We start from the raw sequence: 7500 nt of genomic DNA, 5'->3' as shown, positions 1-7500 counted from the left end.
CAAGACTATGTCGAACACAACCGCCAAAGTGTCGAGGAACACAAATCGCCACCAGAGTGTCGAAGTTAAAAGCAGCACTGAGTATCGAACACAAAAATCGCCAGACTGTCGAACTTAATTCAGCTCAGAGTATCGAACACAAAAATCGCCAGACTGTCGAACTTAATTCAGCTCAGAGTATCGAACACAAAAATCGCCAGACTGTCGAACTTACCATGGGCTCAGAGTATCGAGTGTTAATCGCCCAGGTGTGTCGAACTTAAAATGGGCGGATTATCGAGTGTTTAATCGCCCGAGTGTCGAACTTAAAATGGGCGGATTATCGAGTGTTTAATCGCCCGAGTGTCGAACTTAAAATGGGCGGATTATCGAGTGTTTAATCGCCCGAGTGTCGAATGTCACGGCCAACATGTTCACAATTCGACAAAGCGTTCGAAAGTTCGACTATTAGCGTTCAAAAGTTCGACTGTTAGCGTTCAAAAGTTCGACAAAGTGTTCGCATGTTCGACAAAGTGTTCAAAATTCGACAAAGTGTTCGAAATTCGACAAAGTGTTCAAAATTCGACAAAGTGTTCAAAATTCGACAAAGTGTTCAAAATTCGACAAAGTGTTCAAAATCCGACCTCCGAGAGCTCTTTGGCATGCACACGAGTTCCAAATTGCCGCCCACCGTCTTTGGAACCGTTCCTCGGGCCCGTCTCAAAGTGGTCCCGAGCCGCCATTTTGTTCTAAAAAACGTGTTCCCGAAAATCTCCGGGTACCCCGCCAACCCCCCCGGCCGAAAATGACGAGTTGCACTTTGGGGGCGAATTTGAAATTTCAGTCCGACGATGAGGCACCGAAAGCCCGCAAACGGTACTCGGATCGTCCCCCTTGCCGACTTCCGTGATTTTTCAAAGTTAAAGTTTTCGGGCTGCGGACACTTTATTGCAACGGGGCAAGGCGCCGGGGCGAATTCCCACCCCTCCAGCGGGGCCCTGGAACTCCAACCCGGCGTGGATTTTCGGATTTTTCCCCTTCCCCACCGACTTTCCTCCGCTGACACTTAGAATTTTTTTTGACACTTAGAATTTTTTTTGACACTTAGAATTTTTTTGACACTTAGAATTTTTTTTGACACTTAGAATTTTTTTTGACACTTAGAATTTTTTTTGACACTTAGAATTTTTTTGACACTTAGAATTTTTTTGACACTTAGAATTTTTTTTGACACTTAGAATTTTTTTTGACACTTAGAATTTTTTTGACACTTAGAATTTTTTTGACACTTAGAATTTTTTTTGACACTTAGAATTTTTTTTGACACTTAGAATTTTTTTTGACACTTAGAATTTTTTTGACACTTAGAATTTTTTTTGACACTTAGAATTTTTTTCTAAGTTTTTCCTTCTGGTTACTGACTTCCCTCGTCGGGCACGGGGATTTTCGACTTCCTCCTCCCGACCGAGGGGCCTCATTTTCGGGCATTTTCCTCAGATTTCCAAGCATTTTTAGACACTTTTCCCGACTTTTCCTGCTTACTGATTTCACACTTTTGGCCATTTTTATGCATTTTCCCGACTTTTCCTGCTTACTGATTTCACACTTTTGGCCATTTTTATGCATTTTCCCGACTTTTCCTGCTTACTGATTTCACACTTTTGGCCATTTTTAAGCATTTTCCTGGTTACTGATTTCACGCTTTTGGACATTTTCGGAGGTTCTGACGGCTTTTTCGCCTTACTGCTTCGGACATTTCGGGCACTTGGCTGACTTTTCCCGCTTACTCCTTCCGGGCTTTTACTCATTTTCGGAGGTTCTGACGGCTTTTTCGCCTTACTGCTTCGGACATTTCGGGCACTTGGCTGACTTTTCCCGCTTACTCCTTCCGGGCTTTTACTCATTTTCGGAGGTTCTGACGGCTTTTTCGCCTTACTGCTTCGGACATTTCGGGCACTTGGCTGACTTTTCCCGCTTACTCCTTCCGGGCTTTTACTCATTTTCGGAGGTTCTGACGGCTTTTTCGCCTTACTGCTTCGGACATTTCGGGCACTTGGCTGACTTTTCCCGCTTACTCCTTCCGGGCTTTTACTCATTTTCGGAGGTTCTGACGGCTTTTTCGCCTTACTGCTTCGGACATTTCGGGCACTTGGCTGACTTTTCCCGCTTACTCCTTCCGGGCTTTTACTCATTTTCGGAGGTTCCGACGGCTTTTTCGCCTTACTGCTTCGGACATTTCGGGCACTTGGCTGACTTTTCCCGCTTACTCCTTCCGGGCTTTTACTCATTTTCGGAGGTTCCGACGGCTTTTTCGCCTTACTGCTTCGGACATTTCGGGCACTTTGCTGACTTCTCCACCTTACTCCTTCCGGGCTTTTACTCATTTTCGGAGGTTCCGACGGCTTTTTCGCCTTACTGCTTCGGGCACTTTGCTGACCTTTTCCCGCTTACCCCTTTCAAGGTTTTGGACGTCTCCGGTCGGGTCCGCGCCCCTCGCCCGGGCCGGAACGCCTCCCCGCCGGCCGAGTTCCTCGGGGTCGCCCCCTCGCCAGGGAAAACCCGCTCCCCGCCGTCCCACAGCACTCCGACTCGGCCAGGCAGCCTCACGGGCACAGCGACTCCTGCCCACCTCGGGAACCGACGCCCCGCTCGGGCTCAGGCTCCGAAAAACCACCACAGCGGGGCAGCTACCCTCAATGCAGCCGAAATTCAAACTCCTCCCCTCCGAAAGGCGCGCCTCACCCGGCCACGGCCTCGGAACTGCTCCCCTTCCTCGGGATCGGCCCCTCGCCCGGGAAAACCCGCTCCCCGCCGTCCCACAGCACTCCGACTCGGCCAGGCAGCCTCACGGGCACAGCGACTCCTGCCCACCTCGGGAACCGACGCCCCGCTCGGGCTCAGGCTCCAAAAACCCACAACAGCGGGCAGCTACCCTCAATGCAGCCGAAATTCAAATTCCTCCCCTCCGAAAGGCGCGCCTCACCCGGCCACGGCCTCCAAATCGCTCCCCTTCCTCGGGATCGCCCCCTCGCCCGGGAAAACCCGCTCCCCGCCGTCCCACAGCACTCCGACTCGGCCAGGCAGCCTCACGGGCACAGCGACTCCTGCCCACCTCGGGAACCGACGCCCCGCTCGGGCTCAGGCTCCGAAAAACCACCACAGCGGGGCAGCTACCCTCAATGCAGCCGAAATTCAAATCCCTCCCCTTCGAGAGGCGCGCCTCACCCGGCCACGGCCTCCAAATCGCTCCCCTTAGGCGAAAATTAAGCCCCCGTGGCCGATAATACCCCTCCTTGATCGTGCACAAGGGCAGCTCCAAGTTGAACGGGCTCAGGCTCCAAAAACCCACAACAGCGGGCAGCTACCCTCAATGCAGCCGAAATTCAAATCCCTCCCCTTCGAGAGGCGCGCCTCACCCGGCCACGGCCTCCAAATCGCTCCCCTTAGGCGAAAATTAAGCCCCCGTGGCCGATAATACCCCTCCTTGATCGTGCACAAGGGCAGCTCCAAGTTGAACGGGCTCAGGCTCCGAAAAACCACCACAGCGGGGCAGCTACCCTCAATGCAGCCGAAATTCAAATCCCTCCCCTTCGAGAGGCGCGCCTCACCCGGCCACGGCCTCCAAATCGCTCCCCTTAGGCGAAAATTAAGCCCCCGTGGCCGATAATACCCCTCCTTGATCGTGCACAAGGGCAGCTCCAAGTTGAACGGGCTCAGGCTCCGAAAAACCCACAACAGCGGGCAGCTACCCTCAATGCAGCCGAAATTCAAATCCCTCCCCTTCGAGAGGCGCGCCTCACCCGGCCACGGCCTCCAAATCGCTCCCCTTAGGCGAAAATTAAGCCCCCGTGGCCGATAATACCCCTCCTTGATCGTGCACAAGGGCAGCTCCAAGTTGAACGGGCTCAGGCTCCAAAAACCCACAACAGCGGGCAGCTACCCTCAATGCAGCCGAAATTCAAATCCCTCCCCTTCGAAAGGCGCGCCTCACCCGGCCACGGCCTCCAAATCGCTCCCCTTAGGCGAAAATTAAGCCCCCGTGGCCGATAATACCCCTCCTTGATCGTGCACAAGGGCAGCTCCAAGTTGAACGGAGAAGTCAGTAACCAACCAAAAATAAGCTTGGTTACTGATTTCTCCCGTTGGTTACTGACTTCTCCCTTTGGTTACTGATTTCTCCCGTTGGTTACTCATTTCTCTTGTTGGTTACTGATTTCTCCCGTTGGTTACTGACTTCTCCCTTTGGTTACTGATTTCTCCCGTTGGTTACTGACTTCTCCCGTTGGTTACTCATTTCTCCCGTTGGTTACTCATTTCTCCCGTTGGTTACTCATTTCTCCTGTTGGTTACTGATTTCTTGGTTACTCATTTCTCTTCTTGGTTACTCATTTCTCCTGTTGGTTACTGATTTCTTGGTTACTCATTTCTCTTCTTGGTTACTCATTTCCCTTTCTGACACTTAGAATTTTTTTTGACACTTAGAATTCTTTTTGACACTTAGAATTTTTTTTGACACTTAGAATTTTTTTTGACACTTAGAATTTTTTTTGACACTTAGAATTTTTTTTGACACTTAGAATTTTTTTGACACTTAGAATTTTTTTTGACACTTAGAATTTTTTTTGACACTTAGAATTTTTTTTGACACTTAGAATTTTTTTTGACACTTAGAATTTTTTTGACACTTAGAATTTTTTTTGACACTTAGAATTTTTTTTGACACTTAGAATTTTTTTTGACACTTAGAATTTTTTTTGACACTTAGAATTTTTTTGACACTTAGAATTCTTTTTGACACTTAGAATTTTTTTTGACACTTAGAATTTTTTTTGACACTTAGAATTTTTTTTGACACTTAGAATTTTTTTCTAAGTTTTTCCTTCTGGTTACTGACTTCCCTCGTCGGGCACGGGGATTTTCGACTTCCTCCTCCCGACCGAGGGGCCTCATTTTCGGGCATTTTCCTCAGATTTCCAAGCATTTTTAGACACTTTTCCCGACTTTTCCTGCTTACTGATTTCACACTTTTGGCCATTTTTATGCATTTTCCCGACTTTTCCTGCTTACTGATTTCACACTTTTGGCCATTTTTATGCATTTTCCCGACTTTTCCTGCTTACTGATTTCACACTTTTGGCCATTTTTAAGCATTTTCCTGGTTACTGATTTCACGCTTTTGGACATTTTCGGAGGTTCTGACGGCTTTTTCGCCTTACTGCTTCGGACATTTCGGGCACTTGGCTGACTTTTCCCGCTTACTCCTTCCGGGCTTTTACTCATTTTCGGAGGTTCTGACGGCTTTTTCGCCTTACTGCTTCGGACATTTCGGGCACTTGGCTGACTTTTCCCGCTTACTCCTTCCGGGCTTTTACTCATTTTCGGAGGTTCTGACGGCTTTTTCGCCTTACTGCTTCGGACATTTCGGGCACTTGGCTGACTTTTCCCGCTTACTCCTTCCGGGCTTTTACTCATTTTCGGAGGTTCCGACGGCTTTTTCGCCTTACTGCTTCGGACATTTCGGGCACTTGGCTGACTTTTCCCGCTTACTCCTTCCGGGCTTTTACTCATTTTCGGAGGTTCCGACGGCTTTTTCGCCTTACTGCTTCGGACATTTCGGGCACTTTGCTGACTTCTCCACCTTACTCCTTCCGGGCTTTTACTCATTTTCGGAGGTTCCGACGGCTTTTTCGCCTTACTGCTTCGGGCACTTTGCTGACCTTTTCCCGCTTACCCCTTTCAAGGTTTTGGACGTCTCCGGTCGGGTCCGCGCCCCTCGCCCGGGCCGGAACGCCTCCCCGCCGGCCGAGTTCCTCGGGGTCGCCCCCTCGCCCGGGAAAAACCGCTCCCCGCCGTCCCACAGCACTCCGACTCGGCCAGGCAGCCTCACGGGCACAGCGACTCCTGCCCACCTCGGGAACCGACGCCCCGCTCGGGCTCAGGCTCCGAAAAACCACCACAGCGGGGCAGCTACCCTCAATGCAGCCGAAATTCAAACTCCTCCCCTCCGAAAGGCGCGCCTCACCCGGCCACGGCCTCGGAACTGCTCCCCTTCCTCGGGATCGGCCCCTCGCCCGGGAAAACCCGCTCCCCGCCGTCCCACAGCACTCCGACTCGGCCAGGCAGCCTCACGGGCACAGCGACTCCTGCCCACCTCGGGAACCGACGCCCCGCTCGGGCTCAGGCTCCAAAAACCCACAACAGCGGGCAGCTACCCTCAATGCAGCCGAAATTCAAATTCCTCCCCTCCGAAAGGCGCGCCTCACCCGGCCACGGCCTCCAAATCGCTCCCCTTCCTCGGGATCGCCCCCTCGCCCGGGAAAACCCGCTCCCCGCCGTCCCACAGCACTCCGACTCGGCCAGGCAGCCTCACGGGCACAGCGACTCCTGCCCACCTCGGGAACCGACGCCCCGCTCGGGCTCAGGCTCCGAAAAACCACCACAGCGGGGCAGCTACCCTCAATGCAGCCGAAATTCAAATCCCTCCCCTTCGAGAGGCGCGCCTCACCCGGCCACGGCCTCCAAATCGCTCCCCTTAGGCGAAAATTAAGCCCCCGTGGCCGATAATACCCCTCCTTGATCGTGCACAAGGGCAGCTCCAAGTTGAACGGGCTCAGGCTCCAAAAACCCACAACAGCGGGCAGCTACCCTCAATGCAGCCGAAATTCAAATCCCTCCCCTTCGAGAGGCGCGCCTCACCCGGCCACGGCCTCCAAATCGCTCCCCTTAGGCGAAAATTAAGCCCCCGTGGCCGATAATACCCCTCCTTGATCGTGCACAAGGGCAGCTCCAAGTTGAACGGAGAAGTCAGTAACCAACCAAAAATAAGCTTGGTTACTGATTTCTCCCGTTGGTTACTGACTTCTCCCTTTGGTTACTGATTTCTCCCGTTGGTTACTCATTTCTCTTGTTGGTTACTGATTTCTCCCGTTGGTTACTGACTTCTCCCTTTGGTTACTGATTTCTCCCGTTGGTTACTGACTTCTCCCGTTGGTTACTCATTTCTCCCGTTGGTTACTCATTTCTCCCGTTGGTTACTCATTTCTCCTGTTGGTTACTGATTTCTTGGTTACTCATTTCTCTTCTTGGTTACTCATTTCTCCTGTTGGTTACTGATTTCTTGGTTACTCATTTCTCTTCTTGGTTACTCATTTCCCTTTCTGACACTTAGAATTTTTTTTGACACTTAGAATTCTTTTTGACACTTAGAATTTTTTTTGACACTTAGAATTTTTTTTGACACTTAGAATTTTTTTTGACACTTAGAATTTTTTTTGACACTTAGAATTTTTTTGACACTTAGAATTTTTTTTGACACTTAGAATTTTTTTTGACACTTAGAATTTTTTTTGACACTTAGAATTTTTTTTGACACTTAGAATTTTTTTGACACTTAGAATTTTTTTTGACACTTAGAATTTTTTTTGACACTTAGAATTTTTTTTGACACTTAGAATTTTTTTTGACACTTAGAATTTTTTTGACACTTAGAATTCTTTTTGACACTTAGAATTTTTTTTGACA

This window comes from Stegostoma tigrinum, unplaced genomic scaffold (assembly GCF_030684315.1).
Source record: "Stegostoma tigrinum isolate sSteTig4 unplaced genomic scaffold, sSteTig4.hap1 scaffold_348, whole genome shotgun sequence".
Classification (NCBI taxonomy): domain Eukaryota; kingdom Metazoa; phylum Chordata; class Chondrichthyes; order Orectolobiformes; family Stegostomatidae; genus Stegostoma; species Stegostoma tigrinum.
This window is presented reverse-complemented; position numbering follows the sequence as displayed.